At 43.0% G+C, this 25,921-nt stretch overlaps 1 protein-coding gene and 1 pseudogene across 3 annotated transcripts in view; both read left to right on the top strand.

The window, feature by feature from the left end:
* Nucleotides 1–25,921, top strand: part of Cachd1 (cache domain containing 1) — a 229,200-nt gene that overhangs the window by 3,425 nt on the left and 199,854 nt on the right. The gene's annotated exons all lie outside the window — the stretch shown is intronic.
* On the top strand, nt 9,413–12,031 carry LOC103732491 (annotated as a pseudogene).

The following is a 25,921-nucleotide window of genomic DNA, read 5'->3' as shown; positions in this document are numbered from 1 at the left end:
CCACCCCCGGCAGCAGACAAGGAGCCTGGGTAGAAGTCAGAAACCCGGTGTCTCCTCAGAAGTCCACTGAACTGAAGCTGTCTTCCGTGGTCTTAGGAGCAGAAAGGATGGTATCTGGGGAGACTTGTTTTTGCTTATTCATTCATGCAATAGGTTTTGGTTGAATGGTATCATATGCAGTCGAAAGAGCCCCATGTTATGTATCTGGAGACCTGGGTTCAAGTATTGCCACTTGCAGGCTGAATGATTTCATTTGTAAAATTGGTGACAGTGATTCTTCCTGGAGATCTGCTCTGTGGATGTAATGGCAATAGAATGCTTAAAAGCACTTGCTACTATGAAGCTTCGACTGAGAAATGTTTATGGATGTGGTAGTTTTAAAAAATGCATTTATCTTTTTTAATTGTATGTATATGAGTGTTTTCCCTGTGTATATGTAAGTGCAGTGCCCACAGAGGCCAGAAGAGGGCGTTGGATCCCCTGGAACTGGAGTTACAGACTTGTTAGCCACCAAATAGGTGCTAGGAACCGAGCCCCAGTCCTCTGCAAGAGGAGCCAGTGCTCCTGATCACTGAACCATCTCTCCAGTCCCGATGTGGTGCCTTTTAGATGGAGAAATAATAACTGAAAACGTACTGCATTTTGGACTCGGTCTGCAGGGGCTTACAAAAAGATGTTCCTGTACCACTCTTAAGGGGTTTACCTTAAGGAGGAAGCAAGATTGCACAGGTGAAAAATGATTAAGCAGCAAGGCCTGCTTCTTAGAAGGCATATCTACCATGGGAGCTATTTCACCAGGCTTTTATAAGGCCCATTGAAATTGAACATTATGTGACAATTGAGGCTTCCTAATAGCAAGGGCCTGGCTCATGGCCATTGTGCCTTGTTGTTAGCTCTAACACAGCTCTGCTGGACTGGGCATACTTGCTGTGAACTTGGCAGAAACACCAGCAGGTTGGTCAGACAGCTGCTGTGTTGGGCCTGGGAAGGGAAGGAGGAAGGGATTCCTTCTAGTTGTGCCAGAAAAAATACCAGAAGCACAAATTGGAGCTTCATCCCAATTGAAGGAAGAACAACAGCCAGGACTTCAGGGACAGAGGGCCTAGCTGAGGCCGAGGTGTCCATTGAAACACCATTGAGTGGTGCTGTAAACACCACAACTCACAGTGAAAGGAAAGCCTTCCTATGCGATGATACTGCAGTGTACAAGCTCATCAGTCATTTTTGCATATATCTACAAATTGAGGGACTTGGGTTAGACTTTGTTGATTTCAAAAGGTAACCAGGCCCTGGTGCATACACACAGTCTCTCAGCTGATGATGGAAATAGACACAAAAGGAATCCCGATAATGCTGAAGACCTAGAGGTATTAGAAGGCAGTACTGAGAACTGAACACAGCAGAGCTTTGCTTGAGCCCTGGTGATCAAGGAAGTCAGCTACTTTGACTTTGGCCTTTTCAGTGTAATGTCCATTCACAGAGGACACTCCTGAAAGTGGTGGCGTCAGCCTTCATTGTGAGGGTTAACAGATCAGTGGCCTTCAGACGGTTCTCATTCCTTTTGGTGGCACTGAGTGAGGTTGCTGGTGTATTTTGAGCCCCTCATGAGAAGGCTAGCTCTGAGTTTCCATGCTTTATCTCAGGGCTTTGGCCACCCAGGCATCACTGTGATGGCTGGGCGTAATGTGACTACAGTACAACTATAAGTCGGTTCACAGTTCTGTTTAGCTGAGGCCTACATTTTCTTGACTTGTATACCATCCTAGGCATAGCCTGGTTTTTAATGATTTCAGCGTTTGTTTACATACCATCGAATATTTTAGAGGACAAACATTACCTGTACTTGGAAATAATGTTGATTAATTGTATGCCTGCGTACAAACCTTTCTTAAAACATTTATTTTTATTTTACATGTATTAGTGTTTTGCCTGCATGCATGCAATTGTACCATGGCTGGGGAGGCCAGAAGAGGGTGTCGAATCCCCTGGAACTAGAGTTATTGCAGGTTATTAGCTGCTATGTGGGTGTTGGGAACCGAATCTAGGTCCTCTGGAAGAGCAGTCAATGCTCTCTAGCACCTGTGTAGAAAATCTTAAAGGGAAAATCATTGTTTCTTCCTTCTGGAGTTGAATATTTGGAATAGAGGAAAACTAACTCCGAGTTGAACTTAAGAATGAGCCCAGGGAAAACATATTGAATGACCTGGGCAGAGTCTTGTTGTTGTACGTGGTCCTGGCCCACTTCCTCTTCACTAATGCCTACCTTAGCTGGCATCTTTCCTCTCAACCGTTAGTTTCCTGCCAGTCCAGCCTTAGTCCACCTTGGGCTTGGGAAGGGGAAGGCCATGGTTTCACACTTCTTAACAGGTCGCTGCTGCTTCTGGTTGCTGCTTGCCAAGTTGATTCCTTGAGCCTAAGTGGGTGAGTGAGATGGGAGCCTTCCAGAACTACAATTTGGATATGAAGTGAAGTAAAATTCATTCTGAATCTTTGCGGGCTTCAGGTAAGAATTTACTGAGCTTCAGAATATCAAGGGGGCAACAGTGACAACAATTTTGACTCAGCCAATGATTGACTGTGTAACTTTCAGCCTGTTATTAAATCCCTCTGAACTTCAGTGTCTTGTCATTTCATGAGCTTCACAGAGGGAAATATATTTTAAAGATAAACAACAACAAAATTCTAGCACCGGGCCCAGCAGAAGAGCAGTCAATAAAGAGTAATATAAATGGAGAAGTGTGGTGTGTAAAGGCCAGAACACAGTAAACCTACAGCTTCTGCTAGACTGAAGCGCGAGTCTCTTCCTCAGAATCTGGGTTTTCGTTGTGGCCATCGCTCAGTCCCAGAGTTTCTCCAGTGTCAAGTTGCCAGACCACCCTCTGGGGTTTCTGAGGAAAATACTAAATGTGCAAAATTTTTAGTTATTTATTTACTCTTAAACTTGTTATTGCAAAGTTGTTTTTCTTAACTTACAAAACCAAAGAGAATAGTGTAAGAGCGCACACGTAGCTCTCGCTCACCCAGCTTAAATAGCTGATGACCACCAGTGGGTTGTCGTCTGGTTTCATTTCTACCTCTGCCTCCACCTGTTCTTCCTAGGTGCTGTGAAGCAGATTCTGGATATTGCAATCCCGTGTGTAGCACTTTAAATTGCATTTGTATTTAATTTTTTATTTTGAATATTTTATAATAAAAATAGTATTTTTTCATAAGTTTCACATTGTAGAATTTTGAATAGCTAATACCTTTGCCCAGCAACTCTCCAGCCTTCCAGATGAGATGACTCTGGGTCTTCCCTGATCATACTTTCTGCCCTTGTTTTCATACCCATGTTCTCATGAGGCCGTGAGGTTTCTTGTTTTCTAAGTGGTTGGCATCTAGTGCTTGTGCTTGATGTAGCATGAACCACATCTGCTTGTTCCTGTTTCCACCCACCCTCAGAAGACACAAGAGTGGGAAAAAGACAAGACCAACTGTAAGTGGGAGATGTACGGGCTGAGGAGGAAGAGCTGCCCTGTACCCTCGTTTTCTGAGCAGGCTGTGACTGGGTGCCTCAGTGCAGAAATCGGAGGCTAGGACACTCAGCAGTAATGGGGACACCCAGCATCTACCCATGAGCTCCCTGTCATTAGAGAGGCTGTACCAACTTGGGTGACTCAAGACTGTATGGAAAGAAATGTGAAAATATGAGGTCTAACTACTCCCAGAGTTGCTACATCTGATGTTTCCTGAGGTCAGTTTGGCAGAAGGAGTAAAGTGGGCTGGGTGTAGGTCAGTAGGAGAGGTGTGGGACCCTGCCTGGGCTGAAGGAAGGCGGGGCTACTCTTGCTCCCATATGGTTACCCAGAGTCAATAAGTGACCAGTGTCGTTTCAGCACTTTGTTTTTCAGAAGTAGACTATCTGGTTTTTATATGAAATCCCATGATTCTTAAAATGTTGACAAATGGTAGAGATCAAATAAAATAATAACAACAACAATAATAATAATAATATGCTGTGTGAGCCAAGCTAAACAAATCTTCAGGCTAGATTGAGTCAGAGGCCACTGGTTAGCAGTGTCTGGGTTAGAATGATCAGTGTGTTCTATGACATAAAGGCAGTGCTTGTGTACAGGTTATAGGGAAGAGAAATTTTCTTTCTAGTTTAGTTATCTTTTAGATTGATTTATTTTATTGTATGTGTATGGGTGTTTGCCTGCATGTGTATATGTGCATTGCATGCATGCCTGGTGCCTATGGAGGCTAGAAGAAAGCACCAGGTCACCTAGAACTGGAGCTATATGAGCCACCATGTGGGTGTTCAGAACCAAACCCTGGTTCCCTGTAAGAGAAGCAAGTGCTTTTAACCACCGAACCATTTTTCCAGCCCTTAATTTATTTTATTTTTATTTATGTATATGTATGTATGTGTCTATATACTTATGTTACATGTACATGTGGGTTCCTGCAGAGGTTGGAAGAGGGTATCAGGTCCCTTGGAACTAGAGTTACAGGTGGTTGTGAGCTTCCCAACAAGAGCGCTGGGAACCAAACTCAAGTCCCCTCCAAGAGCAGCAAGTGTTCTTTTCCAACCCTGGGAAGAGAATTTCTTTGTAGAATCAAGGAGAACTTTGTGATGAAGAATTCAAAAGTGGATTGTCTCGAGCAATGAGCTCCTTGTCATTTTAATGATTTCAAATATTTATTCAATGTTTGTTTGAGTGTGTGTATGTGTGTTAAGGCCTGAAATATCTGCTAATTTTCAAAGTAACAGAATTCTAAGAGGAGGTGCTGGACGCTTGGAGAGTGTCAGGGTGTTAACCTGTCCGATGGGGGAAGTGTTTACTTTGGAATGAATAGAAGTTGGCTGACCTTCCCAGTGAGGAATGGAATAGAATTTGAAATTTAGACAACTAGAGGGAAGAAAGGACACTCGATAGGATAGGCAAGTAGGCAGAGGTCAAATTATGGGATCTTAGACTCTTCCCATCAGTCAAGACTTCCTTCCTAATAGGTATGAGAACACCTTACTCCCATTGGCTTAAACAGGAAAGGAACTGGAGCTGGAGAGATTGCTCAGCAGTTAAGAGCCCAGCCTGCTCTTGCAAAAAACCTGGATTTGATTCTCAGCACCCACATGACAGCTAATAACTGCCCATAATGCCAGTTCCAGGGAATCTGACGCCCTCTTCTGTCCTCCGTGGGCATTACCTCAACATGGGTGTACTTTCATACGTGCAGGCGTAACATTCATATACATAAAATAAAAGTGAATAGATCAAGCCAGGCATGGTGACACACACCTTTAATCCCAGCACTCAGGAGGCAGAGGCCAGCAGATCTTTGTGAGTTCAAGCCTGGCAGCTGGGGCTATTGGAATACCCTGTCTCAAAAAAGACCCCCCCAAAAAAAGAAGGAAAAAAGGTATAAAAATAAAAACAAGAAAGGAATGGACTGTCTATGCAGTTGAGTGGTCTAGGGTAGATCACTGTGCAGAGCTATATGAGAGCCCCGAAGATATGATTAGTACCAAGTTTCTCAGTGTTCCCACCTTTCTAAGTAGTCTTTTAACATTGCTGGCATTGTCTTACTGCCTGGCTGTGAACTAGTTGGTTCATATGCCTGAGCCCCTTGATTTGGAGATAGTATGTTCTGAGGAGAGGCACCTAGAATCTGGAGCAAGCCTAGATCATAGGAGAAACTTAGCTAAGAGATTTAAGAGTCAGGTTGTAATAGCAAACACCAGCTGCCAGGGCTTGCCCCATTTCTGTGTTGTGCCTCCCCAGGTTTAGTTGAAGGAGGGCCTGCTTCTGTCTACTGGAATAGCCCACTGGGATCTCTCCAGAGGGGTTGTGCAGAACTAGATGGAACAGCCTCACCCTTCACTTGCTTTTGCTGCCCACACTGTCTGACTCCTGGGTGCCCGAGGGTTGAGACAGTTAAATATGCTTCTCCCATTTTATAAGTGACTAATCTGGAAACCAAGGCCCAGGGGAGATCCTACCAGTAATATACTGTAGCTGTGGACTCCAGTCTTGGTCTGAGGGACTTTCTGATCGTTCTTAGGACATTGCACTAGGGAAGCCTTGCTTCCCCATTGTTTTGAATTGGGAAAGGAAACTCGACTCAACATCTGAGATTATAGAATGTTAGATATTGTTTTAATTTTTAAAATTTACTCTTATTTTATGTGTATGAGTGTTTTGCCTACTTGTATGTAAGTGCACCCATGGCGTGCAGTATCTATGGAGACCAGAAGAGAGTGTTGGAGCCCCTGGAACTGAAGTCAAGGGTGGTTGTTAGCCGCCATGTGGGTGCTGGGAACCCACCTGGGTCTTCTGCAAGAGCAGTTGTTATTGCTTAACTACTGAGCCATTTCTCCAGCCCCTAGATATTGTTTTAAAGGAGCAAATTTGGTTATTTGCTGATTACCATTATGAATCTGTATTACTAAAGTAACTATTTATTAAAAAGGAAAGCAGGGTTAGGACTAGGGCTCAGTGGTAGAGTGCTTGCCTGGCATGCATGAGGCCCTTAGTTCAATCCACAGCACTACAAAAATTTAAGTAACTACATCAATAAACAAAACTAAATAAGACAAGGTAAAGCATTACAAAAGGGTTAGGAGAAGAACAACTTGTTTAGTGTCTGTTTATGTAAAAGCCACAGAAGGAAATTCCACCTGTAATTTTCAGGCAAAATTCTATTTTGAAATTGGACTAAAGCACTTATGTCTTTCTCCCTAGTTATTTGCAAGACGAAGTACTTTCATTGAATTTTAGTGAAAACTGCAATATTTCTTTGGGAGCAGTTTGTTTGATTGGGTGATGACACAACATAAATGCCATTTGTCTTTCAAATACTTTGTTCTAACCTTGCTGCCTTTTTCTGAGTTCAAAGATAGGTTTCCACTTAAGCTTCACGAGTCAGCTGAGTTAATTACAGTTTGAAAGTTCTAACATCCAAATACCAGAGTAGACTGGCTGCAAAGTAGCTTATAGTCCCCATTTCCCTGGAAATAGGATGCTTTGTGGTAATTGTAGAGTAGAAACCCAGACTACGTTCTTATCTTATATACCGTAATATCTTGATTTTTCCCAGCTGGAACCATTTTTAGAAGACACAGTCAAAGCCCATGACTGCAGCATATATATATATTTTTTCTGACTCCCCTTAGATTTTCTTAAAAAATGCAATTTATATTATTATTTTTGCATGGAGTATTTTAAAAGGTACTTCAAGGTCCTGGTGGAAGGACAGTAAAAATCAGCAAGCCGGTGAGAATGAAATCTGAATTTTTAATTAGGCTTTGAGTTGTTGCTTCAAAGTATGGAGACATCATTAGGGATGTAAGTCTTGTTGCCTTAGTGGAGACTGACATTTTACTTCAAACGCGCAGAGTGCAGCTGTCCTGTGCAGATAAAAGTTGCCAAGTGCGGAATAGCAAGGTGGATCGGTAGATAATTAGCTGTCCCACATTACTGCAATGTGGAAGAAGCCTGCCAGTCATGGGCAGGAAGGAGGAATTATTAGCGGGAGAAAATCCAAGTGTGTCATAAAGCAATTTGGGATCTCTTCAGCTGTGGCAGCGCTGATAAGGTAGATACTAGGGAGCAACGCATACTGACTTTGCTGTATAATAGCTAACTTTTTTCTTCTTCCTTTCTTTCTTTGTCTTTCTTTCTTTTTCTTTCTTTCTTTCTTTCTTTCTTTCTTTCTTTCTTTCTTTCTTTCTTTCTTTCTTTCTTTTTCTTCCTTTCTTTTTCTTTTCAAATGAGAAATGGCCAGAAATTAATGATCCATGAATACACTGATTGATTCTTCAGCCTACTCCAATTCCATTCATGAAATAATTAGCTTAAAATAGTCTTCATATTTCCATGTCACTTGAAAATAAATATAGGAGACTGTATTGGGTAAAAACATCACAGAGAAGCCATAAAGCCTTGATTATCACTGGCTACGTCTAACTGCGAAATAAGTATTTGGCTATATCATCTCTTTGATATAAATGCTCAGTATTCATAAATAATCTCATGATACTTTTATGTCAGTTAGAGGTAGAATATGTGTGTTTAAATATTGTATTTTATTTTTCCTATGATCATTGAATACATTTCTAAGAAATGAAAGGTAAATAAAGACTTATGGCTCTTGTCTAGCCTCGGTCATCACTAACTCATTGGAGCTCCTTGGGTGATTTGTCCACTTAGTGCCTCTGGAGAATACTAACCTCCTGTCCTAATTGCTTTTGCTGATTTCCTCTCATTTAGATTTGGTGCCTGGTACAGCCTTAGAGAGAAGGAGCTGGGGTGGTAGGTTGGAGGCCATATTCTACCTCTACTCTGACAGATGCTGTGGCTGCTGCCGGAGGGAACAGTTGTGTACTTTCTATGGACTGCTCTATCCCCTCCCCATGGGCCACTGGAAAAATTCTCTGGAAAACTGAGGGATTTTTATGGAGGGAGATAGCCTTGGCTGAATTGGTTTCATTGGCCTTTTTGAGATACAGGGGAAAGGTGCACTTTCCTAAGCAGGACTAAGTTGTATGGTGATTATAAACCCAAAACACCTGTTACAAGTATTTCAAAGTTGAAATTTCTGGAGATGGTATAAATGCATACAATCATAAAAATCCCAGCACTCTGGAGGCAGAGACAGGCAGATCTCTGAGTTCAAGGCCAGCCTGGACTACATTGTGAGTTTTAGGCCAGGTAGGGTTACAAAACAAAATGAAACAAAAAACCAAATTAGGTCAAGAAATAAGGAAGCAAACTAAAAACAGACATGGAAAATTTTATATGCATACCTTTATCTTTAGATATTAAAGGGAGACAAGACTTGCACAACAGTATAGGATGGTAGAGAGGAAAGTAGTTGGAGTGTGAGTTCCTGTAGGAGAACCCAGACTCACTGATCTAGAGAGTCTCAGCGGGACTAGCACTGTCTGTGACCTACCATGAAGACTCAAGAAATAAAGTATAGACTGTAGAAATTTCCCAGTGGGATCTAAGTGGTAGTGTTTGTACCTTTCTAGTAGTTACTATTCCAACTTAGTTTTTCTTGCTATGTTTAATGTGTCAGTTTCATTAAATATTCTAAACTTACTGTGAAGTGTTTGGGGTCTTTATCTAGCACAGTACATGAGTTGGACCTGACATTTGGTTTATTCATGGTAAAGAAAGTTGGGCTACAGTTAGGAATATAAAGAATAGGAAAAGTGATTATGCACTTGAAAATAATGTATACTTGGAGCTCCTTCATTACAGGGTTAGAATTCACTAAGTAATTCATTTAAGAAATATTTATTAAACACATGCTATGTGCTGGGTACTTACTACTCTTTTTTTTCCTCCTAACTTCTCAGATCATAAGCAAGCATTGTGCTGGTCACTGCTCGGCCTTTTCTTTACTGATGGTGCTTGTTAGAAGGATGAGGGTGTATGGTGAGAGACCTTGAGTCTGGGGAAATTTTTGATAGGCCACTGTTTCTCTCTTCCAGTGGAAACAATCCCTGTGGCTTCCAAGAAACAAAAACCAAACACGACCACAGTGATCTTTAACCTAGAATTTAAAAAATATGCTCCCCTGTGGAGTTCTTTTGTTATTGTTAAAATGAAAAACTTCTGGGGCTAGAGAGATGGCTCAGCGGTTAAGAGCATTGGCTGCTCTTGCAGAAGACCCAGGTTCAACTCCCAGCATTCACATGGTGTCTAGTAACCATCTGTAACTCCAGTTCCAGGAGATCTTATGCCCTCTTCTGATCTCCACCGGCACTGCATGACACAGGTGTACTTAACATGTAAGCTATACACTCATGCACATAAAATAAAAATCATAAATAAAATATTACAAAAAGAAAAACTGCTATTAACTCTAACTATAGTAATAAAATCCTGCAATAATCACTCAAGTGTATTACCACTCGATTGCCTTCCCGTTTTTTTGGAGACTTTCATTATACTGAAATGTGCTCTTTGTGAGCAGGGTCTCATTGTATAGCCCAGACTGGCCTAAGCTGAAGATCCTCCTGTTGCCCTTTTATGACTGACTTATGTTACTTAGCATGTCCTTAAAGTTCATCCATGTTGCAGTGTTTCTGAATCTTATTCCTTTCTTTTTTTATTTATTATTTTATGTATATTCATGTATTGCCTGCATGTATGTAAGTGCACTGGTGTTGTGCAATGTCTGAGGATGTCAGAAGAGGGTATTGGATCCCCTGGAACTGGAGCTGGAGTTACGACATTTGTTAGCTGCTATGTGGTTGCTGGGATTCGAACCCAGGTCTTCTGCAACAACAGCCAATGTCCTTAACCACTGAGCCATCTCTCCAGCCCCGTATTCCTTTATAAGGCCAAGTAGTATTACATTGTTTGTGGGGGCCTTTCTTGCTTATCCATCTTGTCACAGCCGTGGACTTTGCCCACAAGTTCTGCCGTTTCCTGTGTGACAACCCCACCTACAACACGCCGGCACAGGGACCTCGTTCTCCAGCCACTTTGCAGCCAACTTCCTGGACATCTTCAGCGAAGAGTTGCGAAGAGTTGTGCCACATTCTGGTGTCTGGGCCGGTGACACTGGGGACAGCAGTGGAACGCACAGACGCCATGGAGCCTGAGCCTCCAGTGACCTCGGCGCTCAAGGCTGCAGCCTACGGTCACTCCTGGAGCTCCGAGGACGTGTCTGCACACGCAGCCACCAAAGCCCGAGTCCTCAAGGGCTTCTCGCTGTGCAACATGAGCCTGTGCGTGGTAACGGAATGCGCGACCTGTGGCACCAATGTGCGTCCCCTGAGCTAGATGCTGGGGCCACTGAGGACCACCGAGCCTCCCACTGAGGCTCGTGACAAATGGACACGACGCCTGAGGCTGGCCCGGACTCTAGTGGCCAAAGTGGACATTCAGCGCGCGGGAGCGCTGCTTCGTGGTGGCTGACGTCTCCGCTGCAGGACCAGGGAGTGCAGCACAGTGGCAGAAGTGTCGCCTGCGCTGCGGAGGGCTGTGGACAGGGAACGCTTCCGCCTTGAGGTCTTTATGCCACCCAAGGTAGAGAACGCAGTGGAGTACATCCTGGAGACCATAGACTCGCTGCAGAAACACTCGTGGGTGGCTGACATCCAGGGCTGTGTGGATCCCGGAGACCGCGAGGAGGACACAGATCAGTCTGGCCAGCCGAGTGGCCTCCTGCAGCTACGAACTCCTAACAGACGGACACCTGTCCTGGCCCTCAGAAACAACGACAGCCGTGGGTGCAGTGGTGACAGCCCCACATGGCCGGGCTCAGGACGCTGTTGGAGAGTCCCTGGCACATGTCCCTCTGGAGACCTTCCTGCAGACCCTGGAGTCACCAGGTGGCAGCGACAACGATAATGCAGAGGAGGCAGGACCAGAGCCGGACTCTGAGGCAGAAGCAGGGCAGGAGCTCTCCGACTACCCCAGGTTCCACGGCCGCTTTTCCTTAGGGTAAAGGCCGCTCAGCTGGTGCTGGCTGATGGACCCCGGAGCCACGGCCCCTTTGTGATCCGCCAAAGCAAGAGGCGCCCTGGGGAGTACGTCCTGACCTTCTACTTCCAGGGCACGGATAAACAGCTTCGCCTCTCTCTGAACAGCCACGGCTAGTGCCACGGCGAGCACCTGTGGTTCCAGTCTGTGTCTGACGTGTTCCGACACTTCCACACGCACCCTATTCCGCTGAAGTCAGGAGGCTCTGTAGATATCACCCTCCAACGCAGCACCATCACCCAGCCCTGCAGCCCCAGTCCCCACTTGCTTGACTGAGCCAACCAGCCAGCACTATTTTTCCAGTCTGGCGACAGTCTCCTGCCCACCAGCCTCACCCTCGGATGGTACTGTAGCTTTATCGTCATCTGCCTCGTCGTCCTCAGCAGTGTCTGTGCCCACACGTCCCGCCGATGGGCCGTGTCGGTGCACGGAGCTGCAGCAACAGCACAGAACTTCAGCTGGAGGCTGCAGCTGGTGCCACTGAGGAGCCCCCGGAGGCCACCCCAGGCCGGGCACGTGCAGTGGAGAACCAGTACTCCTGTTACTAGCTGGCATGCCCAGCTCCAATGAGGGCCACGCCCATCACTGTAGGCTTTGCCTGCATGCTTCTACCCTTTGGCTGTTGTGAATAATATTACTATGGATATGAGAGTACAAAGATCTCTTTGACTCTCTTAATTCTTTAAGATTTATGCCAAGATATGGAATTGATCCTATGGTAATTCGATGTTTAAAAAGAAAATTTTTAGGTTTATTTATTTGAGGATGGAAGGCGGTGTGCATATGTCACAGTGTGCATGTAGAGGTCACAGGACAACCTGTAGGAGTCTCTCTTTGCATTGCATCTTATGAGCTCCGGGGATCACACTCGGTTGTCAGGCTTGGCAGAAGTACCTTTATCCATTGAGCCATCTCACAGACCCGGGTGTTTAATTTTTTAAGAAACTACTGTATCATTTTCTGTGGTGGCAGTATCTCTTTACAGTCCTATGGACAGTGTAGATAAAAACAGCATGACCTTAGACATTCATCAGTCATCCTGTTACAATCTGCAATTCAAGTCTTGCATATCCATACCAATGCTTGGTACTTTTTTGTAATGGGTGTGAAAATGTGTCTCTTTGGTACACAGAACCATGTGTTTTGGTAAATGCAGTGATGCAACTACTGGCATAGTCAAGGTCCACAATGGCATGACTACCCACCAGAGTTGGTAGCCTTCTTTGTAAGCAGTCCTTCCAAGCTGTAATGCTCAAAAGCTGGCCATGTCTTCTCATCTCTGTGATGCTACTATTCCATGAGGGAACACTTGAAGTTTTTGATATTATAAATCATTATTGGGCATTCATATTCAAGTTTTGTGTGTGTGTGCATAAGTTTTTATATCTCCATAGGTAGTGTTGTGATGTCGTATGTTGTGTACATTGTCTCAGAAGCTGCCAGCCTTTTCCACAGGGGCTATATAGCACTCTGTGTTCCTGCCAGTACTGTAAGGGAGGGTTGGTGCTCACAACCTTAGCAGACTTTGGGCAGTGGCAGTTGTGCTAATATTAGTCACCCATAGTGTGTGTGAAGTGATATCTCATTGTTTTAATACATGAGTAAAGATGCTGAGTGTTTCTTTCATAAGCCTTCATGCCGCCAAGTACAACTTTTCTTCTGTACATATGAAATGTCTAAACCTTAATCCATTTTTAAATTGAGTTATTTGTTATTGACTTTTAAAAAATTCATTATTTTTATTTTGTGTGTAATGAGCGTATTGCCTGCATGTGTGTAGGTGCACCAGTGTTGTGCAATGGCTGTGGAGATCAGAAGAGGCATCAGATCCCCTGGAACTGGAGTTATTGATGGTTGTTAGCCACTATGTGGGTGCTGGGAATTGAATCCAGGTCCTCTGCAAGACCAACCATTACTTTTAACCACTGAGCATTTTTCCAGCCCCCTTGTTGACTTTTAAAGAACAATTTCAATATCTAGACATGGTAGTGCATGCCTTTAGTTCTAGTACTCAGGAGGTAAAGGCAGACAGATCTCTGTGGGTTTGAGGCCAGCCTTGATCTTGAGATAGTGAGACCCTATCTCAAAAACTTTATTTCCATGTTGTTTCTTAGATTGTAGGGTTGTACAGAGGTTATATAGTCCTATGACACTACTATTACCTTCCAAATTTCCCAGATACCGATTTCTTTTACAAAGTTTTGAGTGTGTGTGTGTGTGTGTGTGTGTATGTATGTGTGTGTGTGTGTGTGTGTGTGCATGCTCATGTGCATGCCACAGCATGTGTATAGAGGTCAGAAGACAATGTGTAGAAGTCAGGTCTCTCCTTTCATTACCTGGATCCTGGGAATCGAACTGACGTTGTCAGGATTGGTGGCAAGTGCCTTTGCCCACTGAACCATCTCACTAGCTAGCCCCCAGGTACCTATTTATTTTTTATTTTTGAGTTTATCTCTCTTTACACAGATGTGCTTTTTATTTTTCACATGAGTGTCAAATTCTGCTATTGCAAGTTAGTTATTTCAAGTAACATTGTTCTTATAGGAAACTTCATTATTTAAAGAATGATAATATCTAGGATTAGAGAGAATAAATGGTAATCTAGGACACATTAAAAATATTCCTCAAAGAGTTGTGGATTTTGTAGTCCTTATCAGATCAAGACAGCATTATTTAGGATTAGGGGTTAATGTGTCCTATGTCTGTCAGCCAGTCTGTTATGATCTGCAGTTGAGCTCCTGGCCTGTCTTAGCACAGCTCCAAGAGCTGACCAGACAGAAGGGCAGAAGCCCTTCCTTAGAAGGGCCCACTTATGTTCTATAAAGGGAAGATCAATGTTTAAAATGCAAAAACTAAAGAAAGATAATGGCAGACCCTGACTACTTGTGTACAGGAGCTAGACTAGGTGAAGGGGCTCAGAGAAGGCCTCTTGGGAGAACTGTGAATGATGACTGGGAATCTGAGCAAGGCTGTGTGGAGTAAGGAGCCCAGGACTCACAAGAGAGGACATCGATGTTTTCCAGGACTGAAAGAGGGCATTGAGCCAGGATGGGAGTGGAAGCCAGTGAGAGAGGATGAGTGTTCTGTAGAGGTCATTGTGCCTGGACTTTATCCCAGCAGGAACCAGAAGCCATGAAGATTGTCAGGCTGATCTGCATCAGAATCATCTGCCTGGTTGGCTCATCTTCCTTTTTTCTCTTTTGGCTTCCCCAACCTCTGGCTGTTGGTTTAAGGTCAGGTGGTAGTAAAAATGAGTAATCCCAGGACCCCACTGGTCACATCCTTCAGAAGAGAATTCTTCTTTGCTCTCATTGAGAGAGATGCCCAGTGCACTCTCACGTGTCGCATTTTCATTGGACATTAGTGGAATCCAGGAGGACGGAAGTATGTAAACATATGCCAATCAGGACCTAATCTTAGAGACCCAAGCACTCAGAGCTGGATCCATTCCACTCATATTTAGTGATTGCTGCATAATCTATTCATTGGGACAGAAGGCAGGTATCCAGATAGATGTTCACTCCAATGATCACTGTTACCCTTCCAGTGGCAGAAGAATGAGGAAAGGTTTTGATCATTTTGACTAGAATCTTAGTTATCCTGGATCTCCCCCCACTCCCTGTTTTGTTTTTGTTTTTTTTTCTAGTTGAGTGCTGGATATGGTGGTGGCAGATACCTATATATAATCTTAGGACTGGGAGGCTGAGTCAGAAGGATTGTGCACTCCAGGCCAGACTGGGCTACACAGAGAGACCAGTAGCACCTCCCAATTTAAGTGATCAGAGCTGGCCTCCAACTTAATGAAGATGGAGTTACAGTTTTTCAACTTCAGGATGGTACAGAAGCAATGTGTAGTCAGTAGAAACCATAATTTGCCTTTTGATTTGCCTTTTGATTGCCTGTGTGCTGACAATACATGGTAAGATGCTTTCCAGTCCCGGTGCTGGGCAGCAGCTGTGAGCCGCAGCTGCCTGTCGAAGGGGAGGAATCCAGTGTGGTCCTGCACTGTGTGCTGGGTTGCCAAAGGATTTTATTGTATTTTATTTTTTCACATCCCATCATGTCTACAAAATGCCCTTGCCCAGCTATGAGTGCAAGACAACTTGTGTGCCAATACTGTGTCATAAAAATGCTTTGTGTTGGTGATTTTACCCAAATGTATGCTAAAAATGTTCTGAGCATGTTTTGGCAAATGAAGTACTAAAACCATTTTTGATAACATATTTTCAACTGATGATAGGTTTTTTGGGATGTGACCCATGTGTATGTTATAACATGTCTATTTCCTGAGTGCCTGCCATACCCCATCTCAGGGGAGATAGGAAATACAGATGGTGCCAAGTCAACAAGAGTACCTGTTTAATCCATTTAGCTATTAGAAGAATCCCAGGTCATTTGGTGGCAAAGGAAATTAACAATGCTTCATTAGGGTACAGCTTTCACTTTTGTGAAGTGATTGTGGTTTGGGATTGCTAGGGCATTCACGTTCTATAAACATTACAGATACATAATAATAGTATAATACATGTTATAGACAGAATCATGTTTTTGAACATCTAATGTGAGATATTTTTGCAAGTTTCAGTTTTTAGACCAGTCTTTCTTAGCCCATCTCTAATTTTTTGGGGGGTCTTTTTGATTCAAGATCTCCCTGTAGCCCCAGCTGGCCTGCAACTCCCTATGTAGACTAGGTTGGCCCTGAACTCACAAAGATCTACCTCCTCTGCCTCCTGAGTCAGGTGATTAAAGGTATGTGCCACCACACCTGGCCTGGATGTTCAGAAGTTTTATAAATAGAATTGTTACTTTAAGGAATGAGTTTCAAACAGCCTGTCATGATTCATTTAGCTATTGAAACTCCAAATGAACATAAATACAAATGATTTTGGAAAAGTTCACAGTTTCAAAGCAGTTGCCATCTGTTTTAGATGCTTATTCAGAATTCATTGCATGAGGAATGTCATCATAACACCATAAAATATTATCAAGGAGCTGGATGTGGTAGTACATGCCCTTAATCTCAGCAGAGGCATGTGGATTTCTATGAATTTGAGGCCAGCATGGGCTGTATAGCAAGTTCCAGAAGAAACAGAAGTTCACTGTGAGACCCTGACTAAAAAATGTGTGTGTGTGTGTGTGTGTGTGTGTGTGTGTGTGTGTGATCAAGGAGGGAAAATGTGAGAAATGTCTTTTATGAGTTTATTCCCCTTCCAAATTTGTCTTCTATTTGATGTGATTCAAGACTTTAGGATCTGCATGTAACATGGGAATTTCTTGTTTAATTTTTATTTAGTGTTTTGGTCATAAATTATTGAAGTAAAAGTATTGTGTTGCCATCTCCCAAAATATCCAACATTGAAGAGGTGGGAGGTCTGCTGACAGGACTGTTGCTACCCCATCATTCTTTCAGCACACTGACAATGTTCTTAAACTCAGCAAGACAGCATGCCTTATTTACTCTGTTTTCTTGGTGTGTGTAGGGCATTGGTTCTAAGACCTCTTGACAACCGAAGGATGCTCAAATTTAGCTTAATATTTGCAGATGACCTATACACATCCTCCTGAATACTTTAAATCATCTCTAGATTATTAATAATATACAACATTATTTTATTGCGTTATTTAGGGAATTGTTATAAGAAAAAAATTCTCTATGTGTTCAATACAGATACACGTTTTCCCTAATATTTTCTATCATTTGGTTGATACCAAAGATGTGGAACCTATAGGGCTGACTGTATCTTCAATTTCATTAGAATTTGAACTGTCTATGTTGGTTCTCATAAGAATAAAAATCATATGGACATTGTACTATTATTGTTATTATCACATTAGAATTCTCTAAATTCTTTTCTCCTGAAAACATTCACATCACTAAATTCTTATATTGAATCAAATTAACCAGGAAGAATTAAGTAAACAGTGAAGTAAATAATGCTTTCACTTACTGTGTATTTAATGTCTGTTATTAGCCAAACACTCTTGGGAATGTTGAAGGTAGAATGGGTCAACCAAATATAGCCCCGACTTCCTGGGCTGGGGCAAACATTCTATGAAGGAGATTAGTTGGTAAGCTGGCTGGGAACAAACAGCAGGGGAGGAGGGTCAGTTGGGGAAATATTTGTATGCAGAGTTTAAAACTTTGGCTTTTGAATGCAGATGGGTCGTGTGCCCTGGAGGACCACAGGATTAACTCTTTTCAGGCTGCTGTAGGCTATGTTTCTTCGTTATGGCATTTTCAGATGACTCTGGAGTGGCCTGCAAATGATAACTGTGCTTTACTATTCCTCCCTGTTTCCTATAAACTCAACTTGATTTTTTATTTCTTTTATAGCTACACTGCCATTTTTTCCTTGAGACACCTCTTCCTTTGTCCCCTACCACTGCCCTGACAGGAAGGCTGACCTGGTAGGCTTTGTGGATGTGCTTTTGAAGGAGTAAGTCCTTCAAGCTGAAAGCCACATTTCAGCAATGCAGAGGCCTTCCCCGATGGGGCAAGCTCAGTTTGCAATACTCCAGCTTCCAAAGCTCATTTTGAAGGTAGCTTTTGGGGACATTTGGAGGTCATGAAAACAGATCTTATTTCAGAACAACTTAGAAAAGTCAGGATAGAGAAACTTGGATTTTTATCCTGGCTCTCTCATTGTCTCTTGGAGCCCTAGCTTCTCTGTATAAAAATTAGGGAAGGCCAAGCATGGTGGCATATCCCTGTAAGCCCAGAACTTTGGAAGCTGAAGTAGGAGGATCATAAATTGTGATGGTTAATAATGATTGTCAATTCGATGGGCTAATCTCATAGTAGACAAACCCCTGGGCATGTATTGGGTTAATTGAGGTGTGAAGACTCACACTAAAGGTGGGCAGCATTTTATGGGCTGGGGTCCTGGACTGAATAAAAAGGAGAAAGAGAGCTGAGCACCAGAAGTCATCGCTGCCTGCTTCCAGACCTTGACCATGACCAACTGCCTTGTCTTCCTGCCACCATGCCTTCCTGACCATAAGGGACTGTACCCTTAAACTGTGAACCAGAATAAACCCTTCCTTCTTTAAGTTGCTTTGGTCAGATATTTTGTCATAGCAATGAGAAAAGTAACTAATACATAAAAATTGATACCAGGGGAGTTGTTGCTGTGATAAACATAACTGTGTGGTTCTTAGGCTTTTGGAACTGACTTGTGGGAGAGATGTGGGAGAATTTGGAACTTTGGACTAGAAATGCCCTAGGATGCTGTAAGAGAGTTTACTGGGCCATTCTGGTGGGAGTCTGGAAGACCATAGGATCAGAGGAGCACAGACAGCAGACACTCCGCTCATGATATTTCAGAGGAAAATAAAGACTCTTATCAGGAGATAAAGACTCTTATCAGAATGCATGTTGCATTCTGGCAAAGAATCTGGCTGCATTCTGCTTGTATCCCAAGGATTTGAGTAAGGCTGAATTTAAAAGCAATGAACTAATTTGTTTGGTAGAGCAAATCTCAAGACAAGATTGTACTCAGGCTCTGTCATGGTTACTGTTCACCGCTTTGATCCAAGTCTACAGTGAGAGAGAGCAACAAGCAGAGAAAGGATATGAAAAGTGTACGGTTTGGAGAGGAAGGCAGTATGAGCCGGTTAAAAGACACAAAGTAGATGTGGAAAGCAGCTGGACAGATGGTGCTATCCAAGCCCTTTGGAGTCCAGATAATGGACTCCTTACAGCATGAGGTCCAGATGCCAGACATGGGGCTGCAGAATTTGGTGTTTTCCAAGCTGGGTTTCTGTCTTGCTTTGGCCCCATCTTTCCTTGCTATGCTTCCATTCTTCATTTTGGAATGATACTGTTTATTAGAAGTATGCAACTTTTTTTTTCCACAAATTTTTATTATTTTTATTTTATGTAAAAATGAGTGTATTGCCTGCATGCATGTAAGTGCACCATGTTGTGCAATGCTCGTAGAGGTCAGAAGAGGGTATCAGATTCCCTGGAACTGGAGTTATGGACCATTGTTAGCCACCATGTGGATACTGACTAGTGTCCTCCGCAAGAGTAGTCAGTGTTCTTAATCACTGAGCCATTTCTCCAACCCCACAACTTTTATTTTATGGGGATTCATAGTTAGAAGTTTGCCTTGGATCTCAGAGGAGCCTTTGGGCTTTGGACTTTTTTTTTTTTTTTTTTTTTTTTTTGTTTTTTTTTTTTTTTTTTTTTTTTTTTTTTGGCTTTTTGAGCTATGGTCTCCCTGGAGCCCTGGAGCTCTCTATGTAGACCAGGCTAGCCTCAATCTCAAAGAGATCTGCCTGCCTCTGCATCCTGAGTGCTAAGATTAAAGGCATGAGCCCCCACATCATGCCATGTCCCCAGGTTTTGGGTAACTGGAAGTATCCTGGGTATGTGGAGATGAGAAACAAGAAGGGCATTGCTCCTGTGTTGAGGGGCTGGGAAAGGGGAGTGTTACAACACAGGTAGTTTCCTCAATGTGCCCTCTGTCCTGCACTAAGCACAGGGTAAGTACTAGCTATCACTGCATAACTCAAACATACCTCAGTGGACCAAGCTGACTGCCAAATGTCTGTTCCTGATTGCCTGCCCTAGCCTTGGGTATGGACCACCCTACCCCAGCCTCTGCTCACTGCTCTCCAGTTCTTTCAACTTTGCCTCAGTCCATCTGGGACCAATAACTATTTGGGAATATTTTTGTATGTCACTCAGCAGTTTCAGGAAAAAAATAAGGTATATTTCAAACTCTAGAAGGACAAAAACAGCCCTCTCCCTGGTCCCATAGGTCTGACTGGGCCTGATTTCCTCCTGAAATGTCTCCCTGTGATGTTATGACTTAAATGATGGAGAGCCGTTTGATCCAAGCCCAGAATTTGTTGGCCACAGGGTTTTTGTTAATAGAAAACATTCATGCACCTCTAGGGGTTGGGAGAAATTAAAGTACATACTTCCTTCTCTCTGACCTCTGAACCCTTGCCATTTACATCAAACACTTGCAAGGAGAGGAGGCTAACTTAGTGATCTGTGATGGTGCCCTCTCTTACCAGCTTCACTTTCAACTTGGTATTTTCTCTTGCAGCTGATGAGTTTCATGTGCCCTAAGAAGTCTGAGAGGAGCCAATGTCCTTGGTGGAAGGTGTAGTGTTCATGTAATGAGATTCAACCTTCCTTTGCCTTTCAGGAATGGTTACAAAGTAGTTGAAATTTGCCAAGTGTCTTGGCTCTTTCTTGCCTCAATTTCTTTATCTGTAAAGGAAAGCAAAGATTGTGCATAAAAAGATTGTGCTTTGTGGGGCTCTGGAGATGGCGAAGTGGGTAAAAGCACTTGCCACGTGTGCCCGATGACAAAAAGCAGTGTTCAGCGGCACATATCTGTAATCTCTGCACTCCAAGAAGGGAGGTGGAGAGAGGAGAGTTGGCTGGAAGTCCACGGCAGGTGGCCTGGAGTGTGCAGCACAGCAGCAGAAACGAGAAGAGACCCTGGATCAACAGAGCGGAAAGAGAATCGACTGGCGAAAGTTGTCCTCCGACCTCCATGCGTGCACCTGCCTGCCTGCACTTACCCACCACACACAAAATAAATATAAATTTATAAAACTTTTGAGTTCACAACAAAAGTGTTTCGTATTAATAATTGATGTGCTTTTTAGTTATGTAAAGTTGTTGACATTATATTCCAGGGAAATGAATATGCATCCACGTTTTCTCTATCAGAATGTTGAACTGAAACTGCTCTTTAACTTCCAGTTCGTTCTCTCTCTCTAGAGAGAGAGAGGGAGAGAGAGAGAGAGAGACTCATGTAATAAATATAGACTAACCACTACAAACTTGCTATTGTCTTGAACTTATAGGCCCTCTTGTTTCCACCCTTCAATTGCTGGGATGCAGGTGCACTCCCTCACAGCCCTGTTCATGTGGTCAAACATAGGGCCCCGCCCATATGCTAAGCAGATACTTCCAAATTAAGGGACTTTTATGTAAAAAATAAAAGATGAAATTTAGAAAAACTTTACTTAAACAACTTTTAAAAAGTTATTTAACCGGAGCCAGGCATGGTGGCTCAAGCCTTTAATCCCAGAAGGCTGATACAGGTGGATCTCTGTGAGATCGAGGCCAGTCTGGTCTACATAGTGAGTTCCAGGTCAGCTACTAGCTGGGGCTATGGGGAGACCCTGGCTCATAAAAACCACGAGAAAGCTATTTAACCTGTTAATCAATAGAGATCAGGAGTTGGGTGGATGGTGTTCTGAGTGGTCCACACTAAATGTTCTATGCATGACTGCCAAAGTCCTTTTATGTGGTGACCCAAAGCAGGGGCAACAAGGTAGCACCTTGGATCAAGGACTGCCATCTCATTTAAGACAACTTAATGAGGGGCTGGAGAGATGGCTCAGCAGTTAAAAGCACTTGTTCTTGCAGAGGACCCAGGTTCAATTCCCAGTAGTCAGATCGGGTGACTCACAACCACTTTTAACTCCACTTCTGGGGGATCCAATGCATCAGGACTCCTTGCACACTTGGCGCACATACTGACAAGCAGGCACACACATATGCACAAAATAAAACAAATAAGTCTTTAAAAAAATATTGACAGTGTGCCATGTAGTATCTTTGCTGTGTTAGGATCATAGACAGTATACTGCTCTTGATTTTCTTGGGATATCTTTAATTTTGAAGCTCTGTAACTCCCTGAATATTTCTCTGTAAGTTAAAAAGTGGGGGGTGGTTAGAAATTTGAAACAAAAGGTAAAGAAAACATTTTTCCCCATCTAGGTAGCATTGTTTATTTGAGAGAAAAAGAGGATGGTTGAAGAAGATGCTCTGTACTAACAGTATAAACCATCTGTACTTTGAAGACATTTTACTTTAGTAAAAGCAGCACTTTTTGTTGCTTGAGGAATAAGGGCTTGTCGTGTATTTTTACAATTCCAACAAACAGCAAAGTGTAAGGAAGGATGGCCTTTGTCTGTCTAGGGCAAAGGATGGGCCTAGTGCTGCTGTGGCTAATGTAGAACAGTTCTCTGGCTTTAGCATACCCATGTTTGTGTCCATTAATGTTGGTGGGATGGCACAAAGGGACACAGGTTCTCCAGTCCAATTCAGTTTCATATAATGCATTACCCTGTTCATCTCATCCCCCCCTAGAGGTGCCCCAGCTGCTCTGGGTACTTCATCCTGCTGTTAAACAACAAGGAACTAGTTATTGGGAACCAGTGGTGTGCGACTCATCTCTAGAGGCTGTATCTCTTAGATTTCTGTAGATGTAAAGACAGCACTTGCTGCTGACTTCCTGAGTATATTGTCCACTTATTTATCTCTAGTAGAAATGTCATCATCTTGTCCATTTTCCCTCAGCCTGGCTTGGTGCTGGGGAATCGTGAAGGTGTGTAATGGGAGGAATCGTGAAGGTGTGTAATGGGAAGAGAATAATGGCTTGTCCTTGAGTTTTCGGCCTTGTATTGCCTTCTCTAGACAGTCCCCAGACAACTGTCACTTTCTTTCCCCTAAGTGTGGCCTGGGTACCATGACTCTGGAACTCTGAGCTTGCCCTTGTAAGATTCTTTGGGGTCGAGACGGTCTGCTTTCCCTGAGTCTTCAACACTGTAATGGTGCCCAGGGCAAGAGTAGGTTCTTAGAACTTGCCTAGTGAATGCGGGAGGGAATTTGGAAGCAAAGCCTTTGGGCTTCACCTAATCTCTCTGGATCTCTTTCCTCACCAATAACAAGGAGATAAATAATACTTTCTTCCCTGAGCTGTTATATCAAGTGAAATGTGTCTGAAATCCTTTTGTGAATTGAAAAATAATCCCTTTTTGAGCTATGAAATAATTTACCTGTATTATAAGAGCTCGAAAATACATACTTGAATGACAATTAAACTTCTTGTTATAGATTTCATATATCTAGGTTAATAAGAGGATGTTTTATTTATTGCTATGTATGAACTTATTCTTTTGTAAGTTCAGGAGGAAATAATCAGAGTAATAGTGAACTGAAGAGTTTACTCATTCATTAAATCAGTGAAACTTATGAGTGGCTTAATGACTTTATATGATTTATTAATTCACTTATTTTTGGAAAATAAGTCATACATTTCATTAGAAAGTGTCTTATATTTTATACTTCCTACTTCCATAGCTATGACAAAGAGTGTGAACAGCGCATATTATTGTACAGGGAATGGTTATGCCTCTCTTCTTGTGACTTGAATGTAAGAACGAAATGTAGGAACCCAATGGTTCAGACACCTACCAGCTGGACCCAGGCTTGCAGCAGCCCATCCCTTGAGCATTTAGTCCACACCTTTTTCCCCTGTGAATTTCCACAGAATAGAAAGGTCACCAGTCACTGATTTTAAATCCTTACTCCTTCCAGGCACACTCCTTTTCTTCTTGCCTAGACTTCAACACATTCTGTGGGGCTCATCTGTGAGCTCCTGGTCCTTATAATCTCCTTACAGAAGTGTATGCACATTAGGGGATGAATTTAATAGACATGGCCCCTCTGTGAAAGAATGCTTTGTGGAAGGAGTTTTTGTGTATCTCCCATCTCACAGCAGTCCTGGGGCACTTCCCAAGTCTCCCTGACACTGAATGGCAGAGCTAGGAAGGACCCAGCTCCAGAATAATGGCAGGGAGCAGCTGGGGCTGGGGGTGGGAGGGCAGGGAGGAGGCCAGCCTTGGGACTCCCTAGACCATGGTATGGGCCCTCCAGAGTTGAACATCTTAACCTTTTCTCTTCTTCTTACCCCCAGCCGGGAACTTTGCATTTTCAATGAGGGCCCCACTACCCCAAGCTCTAGTGAGAGTGAATCTCTTTAAGCCTGCTACAATAGTGGCTTCTTAGCCTCTTAGTTAATGCTTTGGGTCACTTTCTTTTAGTCAAGGTAGGAGCTTATAATGTGGGACTGTGGCTCTGGCTTTGCTGGGTAAGACGTGAAATTTTCCCATTTCTTCTAACTATCCTTCTCCCTTACCTTCTCCTGCCTCCTCGAATTGAAAGAAATCTGTTCGTTCAAATATCTGGAAAGACAGGCTACATTAGGGGCATGTCACAAGCCACTGTCAAAAGAGGATTTATGTATAAAGTGCAGCAATTCTCACATTCACTGCAATATCCTAAATTGTTTTTCATCTAAATTGTTAGGCAAAATATTTATACCTTATTTTTCTTTAAATTTATTTTTAAGCTCCAATCTAGAATTAATTACCCAAGTGGAAGATACTTTTACTTACCAGTGAAACCACAAGGGTTACGTTTGATACGGCCTCTTAAATTTCCAGAAAAAAAAAAATCTCTTAGTATTTTATTGGTAGACAACAGTAGCACTCATATTTGAGGCACCTCTTATGTGCCAAGCATAACAGTAAGGATTAGAGTTCTAATTTAAATGCAGGCAGCTACTGACTTCTGAAAGAGTAAATGTTTTTGCCAACACCTAAAAGTCACAAAGTGGTGGAGGTGGGATTCTTGTCCATGTCAATTTCTGCTGAGCACCTAGGTTAATTGTATTAAGCATTTTAGCCTTTAATGGGTCCTGTAATTTTTGCTATTTGCTTGAAACTTGTTTCTTTATACAGGAGGCTCTGAAAAATATGTGTATGGGTTATGAGCAAAGCTGCTATGAAAGAGGCTTATTCCACAAAAGTACTTCACAGATCTACTTTTAATCCAGTGATTAAAGACATATTTCCCTTTTTGTTTTGTTTGTTTTTTAAAAAACAGGTTCTCCCTGTAGCCCCAGCTGACCTAGAACTTGCTATATGGACCAGCCTGGCCTCAGTCTCACAGAAGTCCACCTGCCTCTGCCTCCCCAATGCTGAGATTAAGAGTCTGCGCCACCATGCTCAGGAAGACACAGTTCTTTAGCTCATTCCTCTGTCCCAAGTAAGCGCGAATGATATCCTGCCCACATGCCTTCAGCTTAGGGGAAATGAATGCGGTAGAAATAATTTGGAAACTGGAGATGAACGCATGTGTAAAGAGCCGCTGCCATCATTATTACGGAAGGGAAAAGAAAGAAAACCAGAGAACAGAATGCTGATTTTCAGACTGGGGCAAGTTTTGATAGCTGTTGTAAATAATGTCTATTGTGCAGTCTGGAAATCCTTCCCCATGTATGAGAAAGGCTTTCTTGTGCTGGCAAAGTTTATTTCTTCTTGGCTATCTCTGTTGTTCACAGGTGTCTTTACATACTTGAAAGGTGTTAAGTTGTCCCTTGCCTTCCAAGTGACAACCAAACAAAAGGGTGTGTCCACAATGCAATCCATCTATTTATCTGTGTGGTTGGTGTGTAGACTTTGTCCTCAGTTGTTGATTGGTAGAGAGATGGAGAGATACGCTGAACAGAAAGAAAAGCTAAGTGATGCTCTTGCTCTTGCAGAGGACCCGGATTCGATTCCCAGCACCCACATGGCGGCTACGAACCGTCCTTAACTCCAGTTCCAGGGGAATCTGA

Source organism: Nannospalax galili, unplaced genomic scaffold, assembly GCF_000622305.1.
Source record: "Nannospalax galili isolate Female #2095 unplaced genomic scaffold, S.galili_v1.0 scaffold553, whole genome shotgun sequence".
NCBI classification, from domain to species: Eukaryota; Metazoa; Chordata; class Mammalia; order Rodentia; family Spalacidae; genus Nannospalax; species Nannospalax galili.
This window is presented reverse-complemented; position numbering and strand designations above follow the sequence as displayed.